This window comes from Platalea leucorodia (genome assembly GCF_965183815.1).
Source record: "Platalea leucorodia genome assembly, chromosome: 5".
Lineage (NCBI taxonomy): Eukaryota > Metazoa > Chordata > Aves > Pelecaniformes > Threskiornithidae > Platalea > Platalea leucorodia.
Window position 1 is genome coordinate 98,075,025 of NC_138827.1, and position 23,187 is coordinate 98,098,211.

The 23,187-nt window shown below is 39.7% G+C and overlaps 1 protein-coding gene across 2 annotated transcripts in view; it reads right to left on the reverse strand.

The window, feature by feature from the left end:
* Positions 1-11,202, reverse strand: part of GTDC1 (glycosyltransferase like domain containing 1) — a 159,765-nt gene extending 148,563 nt beyond the window's left edge. For both annotated transcript variants that reach the window (XM_082312088.1, XM_082312087.1), the window contains exon 1: positions 11,023-11,202. The gene's annotated coding sequence lies outside the window, so the exon portion shown is untranslated. The remainder of the gene's footprint in view (positions 1-11,022) is intronic.
* Between the last annotated feature and the right edge of the window lie 11,985 nt (positions 11,203-23,187).

The following is a 23,187-nucleotide window of genomic DNA, read 5'->3' on the forward strand; positions in this document are numbered from 1 at the left end:
GGAAATTTGGGGTTTTTTGCTAAGCACAAATCAACCCTGATAACTGAAGGAGCTTCCATAGTAAGATTTCATGTTAACATCTTCCAGCTAAAGAAAATAAAGTTTTACTCCCTTCCCCTCAACTTCAGCTAATACAAGGTCACTCTCCAGCTCACCACATCCCCACCAGTCAGCAAGCCTTTGGCACGGAGGGGCTCTGCAGAGACCCATTTTTTACCATATTTTCTTGCCATATTTTTTACCAGTTTTGCCATAAATACAGGCACATGCCATGAAACACCAAGACTTCCACAATAACAAAATGGTTAAACTGTCAGGAGTCTACACGAATGTGCTCTAAAACATACACGGTAGAAATTAACTAAAAATACATCTATCATGTGTAAACTTGCAATATTATTTAAATGTAAATTATTCATTCAATTTTATTTCAATTGTTATTTAAATCAGAGTTCTTACAACTGCGGTTTTACAAAACACAGCACCAGCGCCCAGGGTACCAGATCACTGCAGAAAGTCGATTCTAGTCAAATATTTTCTTTTGACCGATGTGCAAAACACATTATCTGAATGAGTATGAACTCATTAGCAAAGCAGGTATCCACGAGCCGCGGGTAACTTCTCACTCTGCAGGCTACCTAACAGCAGATACTTCAGGACTTCTAATGACCATCATCCCATAAGCATGACAAACAACTTAATCACATTCAGCCAACAGAATATGAAGATATTTTCAGAGATGTTGTTACTGTTTATTATTAATACTGAAGTGGAAGTTAGCACTTAAAATACTTTGAAGAACTACCCTTACTTTTGTGTTTAAATCGCTGGAGGTATGATTACGGCATGCAAATCCTTTTGGACTAAATGCCCTCATCAAAACATCTTTTAGGTACATTAAAAATTGAATGGCCATAAACAACTCCAGCAGCTCAGAGCTTGAGTTAGTATCGCAGTGATCTTTGCAATTCATAAACATCAACACTTGGGACAGTTTGCATGGGAATACAAGCAACTAATTATTACCTTTTGCTCAAGGGCACGTTGGTGTGCTCTACAGGTATCGCCACTGCGTTTTGCCTAATGTATTGCCTCTTGAAGTCTTTCAATGTAACAACTTGCTGATATACTCTAAAGCATTTCTAGTGTTACCAAACTGCTTTATATTCAAAGAGAACACACTGCAACTTCTGAAAGATGTTGCCAGGAAAGAAGCAGGAGTTACAAAACCATATGTGACTGGCAAATAGTCATTTCATATTGTTCAATAAAAGACAAATTAACTTGTTACTTAGCACAGAGACAGTTTTTTTGACTAAAATACTGATGCTTTATAACGCAAAAATGTGCAAGTGAGGGGCTTTTTTATGGAAACTACTTGATTTTGCAATATTACCAGAAATTCTACCTTAGTGACCGATTTCAAAACAAAATTATCACCTATGTCTTTTTGCATTGATGTAATTAAAAAAGCAGATCTGTTGGGGCAGGGTGGGGAAATGTTGGAGGACAAAGAGCTGCACAGTATTTTCCCTAAAAAAGTTCTTAGTACTAAAGTGCATAGAATACATTGTAGTTAAAGACATACTAATACATATTTCCATTGGCTCTTTGATCACAAATATTTTTTCTGATGTATCACTAAAAACATGAAATTAAGTACTGCATCCAGGTTACTTCTTGCCAGCAGTCAAATCTACATGGAAAAGGGAGAAAGTACTACCTGATAATTTAAGGGAGCCAACGGCTTCTCTAAATTATGCCCCCCAAGAACCAAACCTGTGGCTGAAGTGTAACATACCTCAATTGCATCTCCTTGCACCAACTTAGAATCATAGAATCGTTAAGGTTGGAAAAGACCTTTAAGATCATCGAGTCCAACCATTAACCCAGCACTGCCAAGGCCACCACTAAACCATGTCCCTAAGCACCACATCTGCCCGTCTTTTAAATACCTCCAGGGATGGGGACTCAACCACTGCCCTGGGCAGCCTGTGCCAGGGCCTGACAGCCCTTTTGGTGAAGAAGTTTTTCCTAATATCCAACCTAAACCTCCCCTGGCGCAGCTTGAGGCCGTTTGCTCTTGTCCTAAACTTGTTCTCACTGCTGCTTGTTTATTTTTCTATAGCTGAAAAATCCCTAGATGCCAGAAGTCAATTTGAAGTGAACTTTATATTGATGGAACAGCCTGACCTAAGCAGCAGCCTAACCTAAGACGACCTAACCTGGGCTGAGAGTCTGAGCCAACAATAACTTAAGGTTCCTTCACCCCTAAACATTGAACACCAAGACGTTCCAAAACCTTCAGAAAAAATGGCAACTAAACCTGCAAAAACATGCTGTCACAGCTACAGCCAGCCAAAGACTCTACTAGAAATAAAGGTTACCATTAACCTGTTATTCAGAGACTGCAGAGTGAATTTTAAAGTAGGTAAAGTATAATTACTCAAACTAGAAGACACTTAAGGTCAACTACCCAAGTATGAGAGAGAAAAAAAAAAAAGTTTAGTGACCACCAAAAGTCAACCAACCTTGAAAAAGAGAGCAAAAATTACCCCTACAACATGGCTGGGGAGAGAACAGCATCCACCAGCACGACCAGCGCAGCTCCCAGAGCAGCTCTGCATACTCGCCTCCAGATTCTTTCATCCCAATTTTTGACTAGCTGACACCAAGCTTTGAGGTGCATTAGCCACAAGTTTTGGAGAATCTCAGTCCTGACTTTGGTTCACAAAACACTTACACCGCATCTTTTCACTAGATTTAGTCATTCCAAAAAGATATTAAGAATCCTGTTTGCAATCATGTTAAAATGATCGCTCCATGCAATACTTCAGGTTCTTAACATTTTACTTCAAAGCAGAATTTGGCCCACCAAGCCTAACTCAGTATTTTCCTCCCAGAACTGTAAACATTACTTTCATTTCTTCATGCGAGTGAGTGGTATGATTGGTAAGGAGTAGTTTCAGTATTACAAATAATGAGGCAGCACAAAATCTAGAAAATGAAAACTTCCTGAGCAAAACTAACAGCCTCTTCAAACACTATTTGTAAAGTTTTGTTATTAACTATTTCCTCACTAAATGACTTCTTTTAATTTAGATTCACAGATACGCAAGGCTGCTAAATAAAACAGCAATTCAAAGACTGAAGACGTTTTACACATGGTTTACAGCTAATGAATTTTGAAAGTTGGAAGACAACATTGCAAAGAAGTTAGTTAAAAACAGTAGTGAGATTCTGCAAATAGATTCAACTCTTCAAAAGAAAACCAGTCACTGCATGCAGCTTTAAAGCCAGTCTTTCAAGTTAGGACTAAACTAAACCTTTATTTAGCAAAATGACACTAAGTAAAAAACATTATTTAAAGATGCAAGTGTAAAACCAATACTAATTATCCCCCAAATACCCTTTTTTTGGTACACGTTGTACAGGTTCCAACAGCACCACATGCACGAGTGGGTTGGGGGCCCCACTTGTTTAAGTTGTTTCTCCACGACTTCACTACATGTGCTTCTAGGTAGATAAAGATGACGGCTTCGTCTTCGTGATGGGGAAATCTTTGTGAATGACAGCAATATTAGGCAGATGAGCGGCGCCCATTTAACTTATTGTCAGTCACATCTATGAAGTTATGCACAAGACTACACCAAAACACTTGTTCTCGGTCTGTGGTGCAATCAGGCTTCCGTATGCAGCTACCTTTGATGCCTTAATGAAATTCTTCCATTTGTTCCATAAGGTAACATGAAGTCTAGAAACAAAATAACCTCTTAACTCACAGACTGATAATCGTTGCTACACTACTCCCATGGAGATGCACAGCTGTTTACAATCATTGCAGAAACCCAACCATTAGGATTTTCCCCCATTCCTGAAATGTCTAAGGCTTCAGATTTCTTCCAAGGTATCAAAGACCTAATAATGTGGGCTCTTACAAAGAACCCAAAATGGATGTCTCCACTTAAAGTGAAGCAGAGTTGAACATAAATCAATAAAAGTAGCGTGTATCATTAAAACTTGCTGGCAGCTAACACACAGGGTCCTTTCAAACACCATGAGAAAGCTGTAAATGTAGTGAGTAGCAGTACCTGAGCTAGCTTAATCTAGCTAGCAGAGACAAAACACCAAAGTCAGAAGGAAGCTTTAGCAACCAAGATAAACATTTTCCAAGAATGCACAGTATGTAATTACATTGCTGCCATATGCAAATCCACTGTTGCTGGTACCCAGAATACCTAGACGGACTCGGTATAGGTATGTTTAGCATATCTTTAAAACAACACACCTTCCAATTTTTGTCTGAAGACCTATCCTTTGATTTGCTGAAACGTGAATATAAAAAAGCAGAAATCCTTACAAAGAAATGATAATAGCTAGCTGCTTTGATACCTATGGCAACATGACTAAAAAACAAGCAATTCAAAGAAACAACTAATTCAGTTTAAAGTTATGAGCTTTTTTTTTTGTGGTCTTTAACTTATCTGCAAGGCTCTTTCATCCAATTTTGTAAAGAAGTGTAAGTAGCCATTCTGAATTGATTATTACAACTTCAGGATGAGTGACACTTGACTGAAAAAGTAAAACAATGTCTCTCTCCTTTGTTTTCATTTTCAAAGGAGCACAAAAATACTCTTCTCGCTCCATGCTGCTCTTCTATTCAAAAAAGAAAATTAAAGACTGCGCTTTGGGCCCATGGTCTTGGGACTCCGCTCTCCCTCCACAATGACTAAATACATAGAAATACTTTATCTGGTAGTTTAGGTAAAATTCTTCAGTAGTCTGGACCATGCAAGCTGAACATAAAGCCCTATTTTACTAAAATTAGGTCATATTCCTGCACACAGGGTGTCTGCAGGATTTGGTCCAAGTCACCTGTAGTCTATATTCTTCCAATGCATTAGAAGTTACCAAAATACCATATGGCTCTTCTTTCCTGCAGCAATTCAAGAAATTCAAGGATGCAGGCATTCACTCAATTTTTTTCTTTCTCTTTCTAAAATTTATGTTTGGATCCCAGCAATTCATCTTGTGCCATAAAATGTTTATGGTTTCAACTTGTATGGAGAATCCAGCAGCCTTCAGAGATCGAAGGGCCATTCTTACTGTCAAAACTGTAAGCTTCACAATGATAACTTCATTTTCATTACAGTTTCACAAAAGATATAGAAATACACAACTCTTTTAGCTGCCAATAGCCTTACAGAATAGAAACACACAACACCAAACAGTAAGTTTTTGCTGACCACAGAACACACAATTAGCTTTTGTCAAATGCTTTTGGAACTATACAGTCACTTATGCATTTTTAAGACTGTAATTAAATTGCCAAAAACATCATAACATGACACAAAATGCAGCTTTTCTGCATAAAAAGCTTAAAAAAAAACACTTTATCTTCTTTCAGTACAGAAGATAAAAGCATATTTTAAGCCATTATTTCCTCTTTAGGCTTCCCTCCTAGGTGCAGGGAGGGGTTTTAGTTTCCACCCTGAGCTGAGATGGCCTACAAGCTCGTTCAATGCTTCAAAGCTATCACACTGCAAATCCAGGTTTTGTTTCAAAACCTTTATGCCCCAGGTTAGCCAGGATCAAGAGTTCTGTGCAGGCCACATATGTCCACGCTCAGGAATGACACTACTTCAGTTTTTCACTCTCATCACTTAAATAAATGATATTGATGGGTTATTCAGTGATTTGGGTAAGTGCATGGTACCTGGAAAGCTACCTCGTGAATCCTTTGACCTCATTAAAACCTGGATATTTGCTGCAAGAAAGCAAGCCGCTGTTGTAAGTTGTAGGCTTTCATTTTCAGCTGCTGCTTCATGAACAACAAAACAAGCCTGACCCTGATCTCAGTGAGAATATTGCTTCCTACAGATGTGCACCCCTACCTGTTACAGGGTCTCTAAGCCAGTAAAAGTTAAATATCCCTTAAGTGAAGGGATGTGTGTGTGTGTGTGTGTGTGTATATATAAAGTTCACATTTGGAATACTTTGAGCCCATCCTAAGTGAGATTTTTTAAATTGTTTGTAACTGTGCCCCCACACATCTAAAACATGCTTAGAATTGCCCTGCTATATGAACACATTATTCATGAAAAATTAAAAACCAAAAGCAACAACAAAACAATACAAACGAACAACAACAAAAAATACAAAACAAGACAGAAAATTGGTACTTTAAGATTTATTTCTGCAAAAGCTATTCCGGCTACACCAGGGTCCTACCAAGCACGTCAGCTCAGACGAACTGGCAGCACACTTGCAGGTTCTAGCCAGCACCTCTGCAGCTGTTGTTTCCTAGCAAACATCCGAATAACTACCCCTGGTTTGTGTCATTAAAAAAACAAACAAAAAAACTCCAAAAGATACTGTTACAAAGTATGCTGAAACAGTGAGTTAATGAGATTACATACTGGAAATCACCTAGAAATAATTATTAACCATTTACCAGAATCCTGTGAAATTTCCAGTAGATAATATTCAAATTCAAGTTGTCAGGGAAAAAAAATTTAAAAAAAAAAACAGAAAAAGAACATATCAGCCTATATATAAACATATGTGAGTACATACAACACACCAATTCAGATTCTACACTTGCCTCTTCTTCTGCATGGGAAAAGCCCATGCTACACCTCTCTGAAAAAATACAGCAATCTTCCCCCACGCCTCAGCCACTTCCAGGCCAAAGCGCAGCATGACATTTGCTGCACACGCTTTCGAGCCGCACTTTGCAAGCCTGTGGTAAAGTCCTTTCTAAAGATGATGTGAATTACAGGTATGCAGATGGAAGTGCTAGAAGGGGTTCTAGTTTCAGTCTCTGAAGCACCTTCACGGCAGCAACCACAAGATTCAAAACCGTCTGTACTCGTTGCTGCTACCATTTGAACACAGGATAATGTTTTGCTTTGCATTAAGTCACATTCCTCAGATTTTAAAGGGCTACCTTTTCATAATTCAGAAAAAAAAAATAAGGTTCTAGCAATAACGTCCTAAAAGAACAATGGAAGACTTCGGAATTTTTCCTGGCTTTAAATTAAGCTTTATCATTTATAAGCCTCCAATAATTTCAAAATTTCTTACTTCATCAGCTAGGCTTCTATTAGGCCTTTACTTGTGAAAAGTGGCCTGATTAAAAATGAAAGGCATTCAATTTAAAACATCGTTGCATGTCCTTTGTGAAAAGGACAAATGACCACACAAGAAAAATACATGAAGTCAGAAGGAATTGCCTTCAAACAATAAAAACACATCGGATACAGGGCCCAGAGGCACCCCACAATCCAGCCGGTCATCAGCACTCCCGTTTCATCCCACCACTTTTCCAGAGGGGACGGGGACAAGCCGAATGCTCAGAAAGTGCAGTGGGAAGGGCTTGCCCCTGTGCCTGCAAACCACGTAGGGGGGAGAGAGTTGAGAGAAGTCCAGAGGAGAAGATGGTTCATGGAATCACTCATCCTTCTAGACCTGCATAGCCAAGAACACAGTTGTCACCTTTGTAATTCTGCAACCTGCATGCTGTCTTGCATTTTTACTAGCACCACAGGGTGGCAAAGGAGCCAACAGCTGAGACACACCCTGAATTTTCTTTTACACTTAACAACAACACTTGCACATCAAAGCCTACATGTGGAAATCACTAACTTTTATGGAGCCACTTAACTGCACACTGAAGCTTGAAACGAGTTACAGATGGACAGGTTGTGCTTACCTACCCAGCACAAGCCTGATGCACATAAATGAGAAACTGGAAGTTGGTCACCTGTGCGAGTGCCACTGGTGGTCTCCACTTAATCTCCACTCACCCCAATAAACACCCATCACCCCTGGACTCGCTATTGCTCTGCACATGCTAGTCATATTTCAGTGTCTTTCCCTGCCCTATGCTCTACGCCATATGAAGTTAAGCATGATTAAAGTATTTTAGAAAAAATACATGGAGCCCCATTTTCAAAAGGAGAAGCTGAAAAATCTCATGAAGTTACAATGAGACTTGGGTACCTAAATGTCTAAATTGTTTCTGAAAATGGCAGTTCAGCAAAGGCTCTTAGAAGCTTTTGAGTCTTACCCTGTATAATGTCAATCATAGTTCTGTCTTCATGAGATACACGATTTTTACAGTTTATGGTAAAAAATACACAACGTGTAATACTTGTGTGAACTAGCATTTCTTTTTTTTCCCCCCATCTCATCAAGTTCACTCACTTGGGGACTGCAGAGGCGAGAGAGACGCTCTTCTTCCTACGCGAGGCTGTTTCTCCCCAGCTCTGAACAGGGGCCGTGCTACCTGTCCTCTCCCACCTGCTGATACACGCCCAGAGATCGCACTGCTGTAAGTTTATGTGACTTTCATCTCTGCCCAACTCATGAGGCTACTGTGGGCCCTGCTCGGCTGTGCAAGAGGCATTACAGGTCTTCAGTGTCTGGCAAAACCCCCCACTGAGAAAGCATCATGGTGGTTGTAAGCAATTTGTGGAAGAAGGGAAGGGCCTGGAGTTTGTTGTTTACTCCTGTATCTCAAATTTAATTAAATTTGAGACATTGCAGAATTTAGGACACAGACAAATAATTATAACATTAATCATAACTGAATTCATACATTAAACATATGTAGTCTTTGGCATTTGATTTCACGTGAATAACCAGAAGTCTGTTATTTGCTGTAGTAAGTTGTGATTTATGTCTTCAACCCCTTTCGTCGATCTCATGTATACCATCTGCCTGGAAGAGATGCACCTACACGCCCAAGCTATGGGCATTATACCTTCTCCAACCATCAGGGACAGTAATACCACCTACAAATTGCAGATACTGTAGCACATGCAAGCTTTTCTTTAGCGTTTCCCCTCTTTGGCAATAGTTAAAGGAAAACGCACTACTCAAGAACTAGGCTTTCCAAAACTCTACTTTGTCAAAAACTTTCTTATTTGGCTTTGCTACCTCACTAGCTGCCACTGAAAACAACCAAGCTAGGCAAGTCGTTCCTACCTTACATTGAGAACAACAAACCATTAATTGATTACACCCCACAAAGTTTTAATACACAAAAAAGTTATTCTTATACAAGTTACTTGCTCTTTAAAGACTCCTGACTACTCAACTGATAGTTTTATAATATTCCTTTATTACTATTAAAAAGATTGAGTGAAGAACGATAGGGAAAAGCCCACATCTTACAATAAAATAGAATTGAAGAAGAGCTTCTTAACAAGACACTTTCTGGAATTTAAAAATAAAAATACCCTGGAAAACCTCGATGCTAAGAACAAAAATAACGACTGTAAGGAAATGGCAAGATCAGGGCGGAAAAGTGTCACAAGCATCAAACATGCCAATAAAAGCTTCAACAGAACAACCAGACTGTAAAAGTTCAAACAATCTCCATGCTATGGAGACCTCCAGATAACGCTACTACGACATACAAGTACAGTGCTAGCACAGTTCTGATGCCTCAGAGTCGAATATACAAATCTATTAGGACACTAGAAGAAATATGTGCCAATATAAGCAACACAATCCAAGAAACACTGGAATTCTCTGCTGTCTCCTAAGAGCTTACACTGCAGCCCGTAATATTCTTTTCATTACTTGACCACTTAATTTAACACATAGGAACTTAAAACCTTTAAGCTTGTCACTCTTCTGTCAAATTTAGTACAAGTTGCCTGATGAGCTCCGAAGTTACTGGAAAAGACAGGGGAAAGAAGGAACCGCACTGACATACCCTGTCACACTGGCTTGTTTCCTTAAGCGGCCCAGGCTCAGAGCAGTTTTGCATGCAGAGGAGCACGAAGCCTTCCCTAAAGAGAGGCAATCCCAGCTGGTTTAAATGTGCTGGAGATTGGGGAACAGGGGGCCCTCCCTTAAAATAATGACTGCTATGTCCACTACATTCAACATTCCCAAAAAAGCGATCAGATTTTAGTTTTGTTTATAATGCACAAATTTCTTTGACACTTGAAGATACAACAAAATTTATTAATTGTCAGTGTGAAGAAAACTAATTTTCCCCACCACCAGTCTAAAATACAGTCTCAATTCGCTGTTGACTACTATCAGTTTGAACAGTGGAATTCCACATATTTTGATTGGTTGGGGGCAGGGGGATGAGGTTGGGTGGTAAATAGGGAATACGTATCTGCATGGCCAAACATTTTTGGTCATGTCTTACTATTTCGCCAGGCCCCAGCTGTCTCTCAGGTCTATCACTGGTGTACAGCCATATGAAACCGACCTACTTGAATTACAAGTACAGCACAATTGTTAACAGACATGCCTCATTCATGATCTTAACATTTCCCACCTCTGTTGCAACCATGTGAATCCAGGTTTTGATTAAGAAGAAGAAAAAGAGAAGTCAGCAAGCATGTTGCTAATCTTGCCTTGAAGGAAAAATTCCTTTGATTCCCAAAACCTGTAACCTTGTCAGACTCGCCATACACTGGAAGCACGATGTGAACTCTATCATCATTTTAGGGGCAAGCACAGCAAAAATCATTAGTAGACATCTTCTAAACACCAAGAACTCTGTACCCATCGAGCTGGGCACAAAAGGCAAGTCTCCTTTTCTTTACAGGGCCAGTTAGTGCCACCACACAACCAAGACAAATGAAGAAAGGTAGTCCCCAGACTGCGCACGCTGAAGTCCTTATTGTAGTCCCTGCTGTCTGCTCTAACAAGATTCACATGGAGAGATAAGAAAAGCTGTTTAACTTGATCCATCAATGATCTTCTGAAAGGTGGCGCCTTCACAAACAATTAAGAGCATCACCTCACAAAGTGTAGGATGAAGTTGAACTAATGAATTTGCTCTGGAATTGATGGTACTCTGCATGGACACAGCGACCCACAAGGAGAGACACCGTACTGCTAGAGGAGGGAGCCCAGGACCCCAACACAACATTGAATTATGGGCCATGACCCAATTAACTCCAGTATTTTCTGCCTGTCAAATAGGGAACTACACACTTCCCCTTTTTCACCTAAGAAACACATCATATTTATCAGAAGTATTATTACCTGCATCCAAAACTGGGAGCAGTAAAATACCAGGCTGTGCTGCTTCAGATGTCTTCAACAAAGCAGTCTGGGAATCTTGTCTATGGATCTCAGTGGTGAGCAGTACTTTTTCCCATCCGTTCTATCTGCTTCAGTCCAATGGACAGATGATAAAGTGCAGTTTTCCCAGTTGTAATAGCATTCTTAAATCTGAATAGAGTTGAGGAGAGAAAAGAAAAAAGGATATGAGCTCATCTGGTCTTACTTCCCAACTGTTTTAGGCTAAGAAGCTTCATCAAAATACTACCCAATACTACGTCACCCAAATATTTATCTCAAATGCTTTCATTAGTCTAGTAATGTCTGCAAACGACTACACTTGAAGCAAAGGGAAAAGATCACCTATGCCCATTGATCATCAAGAGAAGGTAGGTTTGTTCACTTCACACTTGATCAAATCCTGTAGTGGAGGAGTCAGGTGAACCTTGCCTCCTCTCCCCCAAGACTGTATCAACCTGACCTGCCATTACAGGTCCTCTCTACAATAGGTGGCCATCATTATCATTCTAAGCATGTCAGGAAAATACCCTACCCTGCCAGAATTCGAGATAATACATTAATTGCAACCTTGCTGTGCTGTGTAAGTTAATGTCAACATTTTACCTGTTTGTCTACTTCATGGTCTCTTTTGTATATGTAAAGACTGCACGAGCCCTTTTGCCATGGCATTATAGTCACCACAGATAATCATACCTCCAAGCCCTCCCCCAAGTCACAGAACCAGGGGATGGATGAGGTTGGAGGAGACCTCCAGAGACTGTCTAGTCCAAACCCTCTGCTCAAACCAGGGTCAACCACAGCAGGTTCCCCAGGATCACATAGAGTTCTGAGTATCTCCATGGATGGAGACTCCACAGCCTCTCCGGGCAACTTGCTCCAATGTTTGACCATTCACAGTGAAAAATTTCTTCCTGTGTTTAAATGGAATTTCCTGTACTTCAGTTTGTGCCCCTGAGCCTACTCATCTCACGGCTAAACTGTCCCAGCTCTCCCTGCCTCTCCTCGTATCATGCCCCTATTCTCAAAATGGGGTTTCCCAACCTAAGTTTTCTGTACCGACTACAGTTTTACTGTATTTTGATGACAGAACTACATGACTAACCGTGGATATATTTCTCCAGTATTCTTTGCATCATCTGAAAAATAAAGCAGCAAAAATGAAATCACCAAACCTGCTGATTAAGTGTAACTGGGCCACAAACACATTGGAGACCCACTAGATGTAGGTCCTTCTCATCCCACTAAAAGTTACGCTTTCAGCAACAGGCCATTTTTAATCTTTTCTGTGTCTCAGCTACATATAATCCAAGTTTTTATATCAAAACATTGTGTTGCAAAGATTTAATGCTTTAAAAGAAATTAGTTTAATATAGCAATATAGGCCAGACACACAATCCTATTAAAAAAAATACATCAGCTTTGTCTCACAAAGCCTTCTATCATGAAACCATAGTGACTGGCATTAATTATGGGTTTTTTTTTTTTAGCTTTTAAGCCTTCACTGACGGAAGTCCAAGTTAACCTTTACTTTATTTTGTCCTGGGCTAAATCCACGGTGACATCCTTTTTGCCCTTTTAAATTTAGAAACTTTTTGGAAGCCTTCCAGTACTTTGAAATAAACACATTTACAAGATATGCAACAATTAACATGAGTGGTTCTAGAGGCTCCTGAGACAGTTCTCAAGACCCTATGAAGTGATGTTCAGATCTGTTTATATAATTTTTTTATTTAATAGTTAATTTTAGAAATCACTCCTTTACCATCTTTAGCAAAGTGGGTGTGAACTTTCTACTCCAAACAAAAAGTGATATGGGAAAGGAGAAAACACTATAATAAAGTGTGTAAAAAGCAAAATTACATTAAAAAGGCAAAAAATACATTAGAACAGTACAAGTTTATGCTTAATGACATCTAAGAGAAAGAGCTGACTATGAGACACACTGCAAATGACCATTTCACCCTGCAGATGGTTGCCTGGGAGCCAGAGGACGAGCTGCATGAGACACACAGATCACAAGATTGTGATGTTTATGCACCTAAAAGTTGCTATCTGTCTGCTTCCCGATAGCAAGTTAGATTACATGTTTCTACTTATTTCTCAAAATGACAAGGTTGAATACTTTTTTACTGCAGTCTTCACAGAAGAACTTAAGATTCTCAACAGTAATGAATTTGTCAGAGTTTCCAACCCAAGCTTTTGAAGAGATAGAGTAGAAATAGGATGAAAGGATATTTTTCAAACCAAATTCAAACTGGCAAAACCTGAGGTCTTTTACTATTGCATACTAAGGGAACTAGCTGAAATAGCTCCTGAATCACCTGCAAGGATCTTTTAAAGCTCACGCAAGTCAGAAGAGTTCCCAAAGACATGAAGTGCTACCACAAACAAAACTTACTCCGAAAGAGAAGAAAATGGAGAAATGAGAATCACAGACAAGCAATCCTTACTTCCATGCCAACAGGTTACCAAAACAAGCAATTAAACAATCTATTTGTACACACCTAGAGGACTGGCCAGTCAAGATTTGGGGGGGGAAGTCACATCAAACTAATCTTAATTTTCCCCTTTGACAAGAAATGCATCTTGACTTCAGTGAGGTTTTTTTCACACAACATTTTAGAAAACAAAAAAGAGGAAATACGATCTAGGTTATAGCTAGACGCGGGAACATCACAGGATGCAAAACTGCACTGGGGGAATAAGTACCAGCGGTTTGCTATGAGAATGGCAGAACATTGGAAACAGGCAGGAATCTGTCCTCAGTCTAGTATGCTTCAGTATTTTCACTGATGGCTTGTAGAGTATACACTTGAAAATCTTAGCAGGTAACACAGAGGACATCTGGGAGGTGTCGCAAGCGAATACTAGAATTTTAATGTATCTTCAACTGAAGTGCCACTTTCAATTGAGAGCTTGAACCCTAAGAAAGAAGTTGAGCAATTGAATTCCAAATTACATTCCCTACAAAGTTCATAGAATGTTACTAATTATTTTTCATGCATATTTAAGTCAGGAATGGTTCAGACAAGTTTTATCCTACCTGAAAACAAGATATGAACAATTGCCAGAATCTCTTCCAGATCAAATTTCTAAAAGTGTAGAATAGATCCACCCTGAAACAGTGGAAATGGAATGGAGAAAAATGGATTAGAAGATGCTTCCACATCAGTGAAGCAGCACTGCGGAGGCACATCTGCCCAGATGACCCATCCTCACAGATCTCCTGCTAATCTTCACCAGTTCTGTCCCTCAGGCTCTAGTTCTTCCGTGCTGAACCTCAGTGCGGAATAAAAGAATTCCAAAGTAATTTTGAGTAAAGTCTATTAACTCTCCTAATCCCTACACAAGCTGTTCTGCAAAGAGACATTGCTCAGCCCAGTGTTTTTAAAAACACAAGCATTTTAAAAAGTTATCAGAGAAGCAATCATATAGCACTTTTCTCTAATGGCTATGTATATGCTATGGCTTTTCGGTAAGCAACCAGTAGAATGCTGAAACCTTAAACCTCCAAACTTTCATCATTTTTTACCCCATGTAGAAATGATTTTTTTTTTTTTAATATATCATGATTTTAAACAGTACAACTAAACAGAGCACCACTACAATCTTCTAGTTATGTTTTTGCTAGGTTTTAATGTCAAAACGTTTAAATGATGAACTCTTTATTTGAAGATAACTAATTATAATGTGTTCCATTTGGGGAACAAGAGTTCAATAGCCTAGTATCAAGGAAACAAAATGCATTCTCCTACTTTAAGATTAAAAACTAAAAGGCAGCCAAAAGAAGTTTCTTCCTTGTACCTGTCAGATCACAAGAACATCCAATACAACAGGATAAGGTTGCCAGAAAACCCTAAGACTTTCAAAAAGATATTATTTCGTATATCTGGCTTAGCTCTGAAGCTGAACCAGAAATGACATCCGAGCTTAGGATAGTAAGCCTTTTTGCCAATGAATTTCTTGTAAAGTCAACAATTATAATTTATTCTGATCCTTTGTGTCACCATATTAGTAGTTATTTTTCAGCAATCCCAGAGCAGCAACAAATAATGCCATAGAAGAGGACTGATATAATTACAGGCTGAAAAAGACAGGCCAGCACCCTTACACTCAAAACTACCCTCTGTGGCTCCTTCATACCCCATATGTTGCTAATAAAACTGTTTGAATCATACCTATGAGACAGTTTTACTGATATTGTATCAGGTCCCTAGGTTCTTTCTATGAGATACGATGTCACTAGCACTATAACTATGCAAATTTTGTGATACAGGATCCCACTGGACACAATATTACATACGTAATTCGCAGTATGAAACTGTGCATTAACAATAATTCTAGTGTTATATAAATGAAACCACTATGTTTATTGAAAAGCTCGCCACACTACAATGAAATCAAATTTAAAAAGCAATAAAGAGCGACTGACATGCTTGTAGTAAAGATCACAACATTGGTATTTCTCCCCAAACAATGTAAATTTTGCTTTGTGCTCACTTGACAATGCTTTACAGAAACTTTTAGCACCAATACTAAACAAATGCAACTCCCTCCCCCAGCAATACTAATTAATGACTTCAAATAGGAACTTCTGAGTCCAATTTTTAGCAACAACCATGTGATTTTCAGCAAGGTCTGAACCATATTCACATGCAAGTGTGAGTCTCAGTTTCTGCTACTAATAAAGGTATAAACGATAAATGACAATGATAAAGACTAAAAACTGCAGCAGTAAAAAACCGACGGCGTGGGGACATCAACACACCGCGCGCCGAAGCACCTCAGAAGTATCTGGTCAGAAAACACCTGCGCTCTAATTCTGCATCTGACTTCAAATATCTGCACCTCGGGCAACCGATGCTTCTTCCCAGCTCGCATCGCGTGCACTAGCATTTCTTATCATTTCCTGCGTAAGAATGTGGTCAGTGCTTTATATATATATACCTGCAAAAAGGCAGGTCTGAAAGATCTGAAAAATCAGCGCTGCAAGAAGAGACAGAAGAGGCGCAATCAGAAATCTGACAGGACAAGCAGCTCGATACACGTTCCTCTTTTCTGTGTTCCCAGGGATTTCTTCCCTCCTCTATTAATTTATTGGTTTGCCGCAGGTGGGGAATACTGGGGCTTGTAAAAAGCAGTCTGTTTTTGAAATAAATCTGAAAAAAGGTAACAGGCTAGCATGATAAAGAGAGCCTGGTAAAGAGCTAGACTTAGGAGATAAAAGTACACTATTTCACCAAGGTGCTGTGAGAATTAATAAACCAGATTAATTTTGTAAAGTAAATTGTACCGTAAGTGTGTATAGTAAATTGTCTAATATGTAGAGAGAAAAAAACCACAGTATTCCCTTGAAATACTTACAATGCCTTCGACTACAGATAGAAAACACAAACGATGCACACCACAACTAGCTAAGGCGGCTCACACTGAGAAGCACTGACTTTAACTAAACGATACAAGGTTTTACTCGGTGGAAGAAGAACGGAGTTGTAACCAGGCTCTCAGGAAGGAAGATGATGAACCGACTGTTACTTACAACTTGTGCGCTTCCACTACAGAGGTGGCTTAAGCAGCACCTTTTCCTAAAGTTTTCCCTGACACCACCCTCTGCACAATACAAAAACGATAGTAATTTCATCCTCTATTTAAAAATAAATAAATAGCAGCTTAGGGGGCATCTCACAAGGCAGAAAGTTCACACTCCATCCCATGAACACTCTGCCCTCTGGTATTGCTGCTACGTTTTATCATCATACAATTCAGAAAGAATTATATACCTATTTTCAAAGTTTGAAAAAAATAAGCCCCTCCTCCCTAAATATGGCCCAAAGCTGTTATGAAGCAGCTTATTTTTAGAAAAAGCACTTATGCAGATACTTAATTTTAATTAATAGTCTCACTGACTTCAACATTTGCACAGCGAGACAACTCCACGCTTCAATTAAAGCACGCACATAAATGCTTTGCTGATTCATGGCCAAAAGCATGACAGGAACATCATTATATAAAATGCTCATAAAATTTTAAGAAAAAAAAAAATAACAGCAACCTCACCCTCAAACAGAGCATTAGAAACCCTGTAAAACAGCTTGAACACAACTCACAGGTTGCTGAATTCATTGAACATCTCTTAGCCCTAGCATTCATCTAATGATTTCAGAGCAAGCAAAGAGAACTTTGGGGAAACATCTTAACAAAGTTGAGATTACACGTCCCCCAGCTCTCCATCCTTGGTATCTACTACCTGCCAAGATTGGGTTTTCAGGAGTTGAGGCTTCGTTACCAGAAAAAGTAGAGGCAGCTACACCTTTGCTTCTGACGGCTTGCTCTCTTTTTCCATTGCTCGCAGAACAGATAACCAGATTTCTTTCAATAAACAATTAATTACAGCCAGCTCAGTTGCACCACAGATCATACTCCACATCTTCAGCAGACGTTCACTTCAAGGGAACAGTCACTCTGAGTTGCAACACTGCCTATCATAATATACCTACAACAAATCTAATTTTGAAATAATATGACACAAGAAACACTAGTTAAGTCATCATTATCTGTGTAACATCACAAACTGTAAGCTTTAACTTTTGGACAGAATCCTTAAAGATAATCAGTAACAAATTTTTGTTGACATGCTCTCTGGTCCTATTTATAAGCAAAATTGTGGTACTTGATGGCCTGTGGCTTGCTGCTATGAACTGATAATTTTAGAAGTTTAAGCATGAAAAAACACCTACATTCCAGGACAGCCAAGCAATACTTCAGAAGTAATCGCCCACACACCTTTATTAAGGCATCGAGAAAACTACAGCTGATAGCAAAACTGAGCCGAATGTATAAATTTGAACATAGTAGCCACCAAGAGTTAAACTGTTTAAAGAAACACCAAAGCTGAGAAGCGGCATCCCAAATAACCCGCCTCCTTTCTCCTTCACCCCGACAAACAAGGAGGTGCCGTGCAATGAAGCTGGGCGATGGGGTGGGCAGAAGCCGGAGTTTGCCGCTAGCTGGGTGCTCACCTCCTCGCGATGCTCCTTTGGGTGGCAGTCTCAGCGCGAGCCTCCAACCAGCCCCAGAACAGTCACCCCCTCCTCACAAACTACAGCGCTGAGCTAAAGACCCTTCCACTTGCAAAACCCGCAATAGTTAAGATTCATCACATGAGGCTTAGCATCACAAAGCTGCGCCCTAAGATGAGCAGCAAAAAATGACCGAGTCTTCATCACCTAGAGCAGAACAGGATAGCCCTGATGACGGACAACTCAAGCAACAAAACGGATTCAGAAGTACAGGTAGAAAACGAACATCTGAGCTGTTTTCTACAGGACCAATACAGACCCCATTAGCTGCAGCTCAGTGTTAGCCTCGCCAGGCTGCCCTGCGTTAACAAGGTAGCGTACGCAAGCTAAAATAAAGCCAGGCCTAACCTGACTTGGCTCTGCACAGCACCAGCTTGTGCGGCTCTCCAGCCGCTTCGCACCTCACGTACAGAGTACATTATCCACCCACGTATCGCCGAGACCTGACCTGAGAAGCAACTAGAATCAAAATCAGTTAATTGATTAGTGCTTAAGTGAAACACAGAAAGCAAACATAACACACCAGAAGACTTTCTGAAAATGCATTATTTTTATTCCGACTCCATTAAGCAGTCCAGTACTTTTGAAGGATTAATGAGAAAGCTGTCAAGAAACAATACAGAAGAGGAATGCTGATTCTCGGTGAACGTGCCAACACACGATGAAGTACAGAGATCTTTTTGGTAGTAAAGATTCAAGCCAGGACATCCAAAGAACTACAGGGACACGTGAACTTGCCCACTTGACCCAGAAGCTGAGTTTATCTGATTTTTATGAGACAGCATTTTGATAATCCCTCCCTGAATCACAGACTCACACTAACACTCCTCAGTTAACAATACAGCAAAGTCATTCTTCTCACAAACATTGACAACACTTTTTTTCCACACCAAAGTTTAGTAAAACACAGAAAAGTCTGCCTAAACATCCAGAACAGAAAACATTTACCTTAAAATTAATGCCAATTCACTTAAAAGAGAATCGGTCAATGAGCATATGTACAAACACAAGGATTATTTCCACAAACTTTACTTGTTGAGCAGGACACAATGTTTCATTTACATCTGTTATTTTTTAATCAGGAACTGAAGACAAGTCCAGGAAGAGCAGAAGTAAATAAGTTTCTAAACAAACAACTTGTATAGATGCTTTTTAACAGGACCGACAAAACGTTCCTTAAAGTTGCATTTACAAGCCCAAGCTGACCTCAGGCATCGCCTTCAGTATGTATGAGATAACCTATGTGGATACTGACCTTCATAATACCACAGGGGCAAATTTTGCACAAGGAAGACGTGCTCTTGAGCAAATGTTTTCCAATGTATTAGGCATACGGAAGCTTTTTTCTGCATCAAGAACCACATGTCACATTCCTTAAACTGTTTTTCTTGACCAAATACACTGTGGACAACCTACAGAGGATGCCCCTCGTGTTCCTCTTTGAAGTTCTCATTAACGGTTTCCACTAACAATGAAAATATGTGGATTTTTTTCCCCCCCTCAAGAATCACAGCCACATTTAGGATCAGCTTTCCTAAGCTCATATGCCAAAAAAATACCATAAGTGATTAGAGACTTTCAACACTAACAGAAGCTCCGATAGAGATTTTTATTGACTTTAAATCAAACGCAGATCCAGAGCCCACAGTAATGCAAAAGCAGGGAGAGCAGAGGACGACAAGCAGCAGGAGTGGCTGTATAAGATGCATTAGAATCTGATAACAAAACTAGTGACTGGTATAATTTAAAACACAGATGGAACAAAAACAGTAATTCCATATTTACCAGGCCTTCCTAGAACTACCTATGCATAAAAGACCCGTAAAATGAAGCGAGATCTATTTGACCGTATATCCCAGGATCAGTCTTTCAGGTGGGGTACTTCACTTGGGACCCTGACAGACCTGCAGCCCCTTCTCTCGAGGGCAGGTCACATTAACGTCATCACCCTGGGGAGAATCGCCGTCCCACCAGACACCAGCCTCGCGTACGAACGTACACTCGTACCGTACCACAGCCCAAGCCCATACCTCCTCTCCACATACACACACTCTCAGATCTTTTCACCCATTCAGGAGCTACGATAGGCAAAGGGAGGAGAGCTGGTCCACAAAAACAGTGTTTTCAACCTCCTTCCAATGCTTCACTTTTCCTGCGGCAGCTCTACTGAACCCTTGACCATACCTCAAATCATCAGATTTCTCTAGATATTTCAGCTCTGAAGAGCAACCGCTGCCCAACAGACCAAACATACCCCTTCAACGGATCTTAAACTTATTTTAGATGCTTAAAAGACAATGCCTCAGTCTCTTCTTTGGACGCTATAAAACGTTCTTGAGGCTTTATTTGGGAAAGTCTTGTTAGCAGAGGCAACAGGCTCTAACAGCATTCAACCTTTAAAACAATTGTGAACAGCCCAAAGTCCCAGCCCCACATCCCAAGACCCAAACTGCAAACCATCTCCCTGAGCATAATGAGATTAACCAAACGTTTAAGACTGGACACATTTAATTCTTTGTACTCCACAGATTACAGAACAATTAAGAGGCTGGAAACAGAAAATTGGCTTAAGCTGAAGTTACACAATTGGGTGGGCAGAATGCTTTTGTCCACAAGAAAGCATTTAAATATCTATCATAACATATTTTAAATAGATTTATATTGGATTAAAAATAGAATTTTAAATAGACTCTTATTGCCATAAAATGCATGCTTTATATACAGGTAACTCAATCCCCAGATATGAAAAAACCCACACCCCCCAGATTCCCCATGCAGAACGTGCACGCTCTTGATCATCTGTCTATCTCAAACTCTTCAAGTTGCACAGCTTTAGACCACCACAATAACTTAAATAAAATTCAGCATATAATGTGTATAATATTGTCTTTACAGTTAAATACCATACTGGCAAATGTTTACCAGGTTACACATGCTAAGCAGTTCAAGTGATAATCATAATGATGAATGTGTAATCTAATGCTCGTTCGCTTTGATTTATATGAACCATCATATGAAAGTCTCGCGTATCCATTTTAAGTCAGTGGGAAGGATCCTATTTTTCCTGACCTGAATCAGTGTTCGGTCTAAACTTAGGCTTTTTTTTTTTTTTTTTTTTTTTTTTTGCATTAAACAGAATCAGTATTCGCACATAGTTAAAAGATGCCTGGGGTCACGCAGTCCTTTGCAATCTCAGCAACTGGCCCTATCATTCCCTGTGATAGTCTCGCTGAAAAAAATAAGATCAACCAAATCTCCCCCTGCCCTTCCAGCTGTGGGAGAAACAGATCAGCCTATTCTTTACTTCAGAAGAAAAGGCCCTGAAAAGGTCAACCTTTCAGATGAAATACAGATCATTAACACTGAATACAGAACTACTTAGATTCTTGCTTTTTGTTCATATAACTGGGATTCCATTGTACCTATTTCAGGATGCTCTATACTTTTTTATATATATACACACACACCCCCCCAAAAACTTGTTTCTGAAACTAATTTATAATGGAAGGCTTGCTTATTGAATCAGAAAGAAGCCACCCAATGCTCAGTTGTTGTTCTTATTCTCAAAGTATCATGCTCATGAGACAAACTGCAATTCATCAAACAAGCTTTGCTGTAGCCTGCCCTGAATGCAAAAAAACCCCAAAACAAAACAAAAAACAACAAAACACTAAACCACACTGTATGGATGGGAAAATGTAGGTGCAGAGTGCCAGCTGCCTAACTGGTAAGTGTTGTTTATTTTTACCACAAGCCACAGTTATGCTCGCTGTCCCATTGAGAGAGACAGTCTTCTGAAGACTGTTGATTCTCTTCTAGAATATAAAATCCAGTCCAAAAACTCATATTGCAGCATCTAAGCCTATGCAGTTTCCACGCAATGCTCCAAAACGTGTTCACTCTAGGGTTCGGTCTATGCCAACCTAGGCAAGAGCCTACCACATCACCCTTACTTCAAACATTCCTTACATACAGAAAAGGACTGATTAGTTATATCAGTCCTCATTACAAAATAGCAATACTGACAGATAAAAAAAAAAATTATGTTATCTGTGGGAAGGAGAAGATGTGTGGGTTGCAATCATCTTGAATCAGACCAGTCAAGTCACGTTATGCTACCCGATGCTACACTGCCAGGCGCTATAAAAGCAAGCCTGGCCCAGGCTTGCAAGTCCCGAAGTCTACAGAAGCCCCTGCAAATAAAAAAATAAAAACAAAAGACTGAAATACCAACAGGCTTTAAAAGTTGACATAGAGCTTGCAAAAGTTACTAAAGGATAGTATTTTTACTTAAATTCTTGAATGATCTGAAAATAATCAAATTTTTTCCCCTCAATCAAAACCCATTTAAGTAAAATTCGCGGCAAACAGCCCAATGTCGTCTTTTTATATTTTGAGACTGTGTTACGAATAAAATTACTTCCCTTGCACAGGACATAATACCTGCCAACTCTCAAAATGAAGAACACGAGGAGTTCCTCAAGAAAGAGATTCAGGGGCTAGGGGACACAAGCATCACGGTATCATTAAAGAGTACAGACAAAAACATTTTGCCAAGCAAATACAGGAAGCTTCCAGAGTTTGGAAAGCACGTTAACATGGAAATAAGCATCGTCATATTTTGTTAGTAGATATCACTGGATCAAAGCTTGACTTCCCTGGCTGGAGATAGTTAATCGATGAAAGCAGAGGTTATGAAAAACTGTAATCAAGTTCCATAAAAGTGTACGTGGAAAAGTAGTTATTAGGGTATTAAAAGCTTGGGGGAGGGAGGTTGGGATTGAAGGCTCAGACTAGCAAACTGAAAATATAAAAACTTTGACCCCCTGACCTTACACGCAATGGAACACTTGGAAAAGACAGACACAGCTACAGCCAGGAGGGCAAGAAGAAAAACCACATTATCAGTAGGCAGCCATAGAGGACGACTCCTACAACTCTAAATTTTATCTTACAATCTTGTGAGAGTGAGTTGTGAAGGGTGTTTTCTCTCCACATCTCTTGAATGACTGGGATTTAAGGACCCAGTTACTTTTCTGATCTCGGA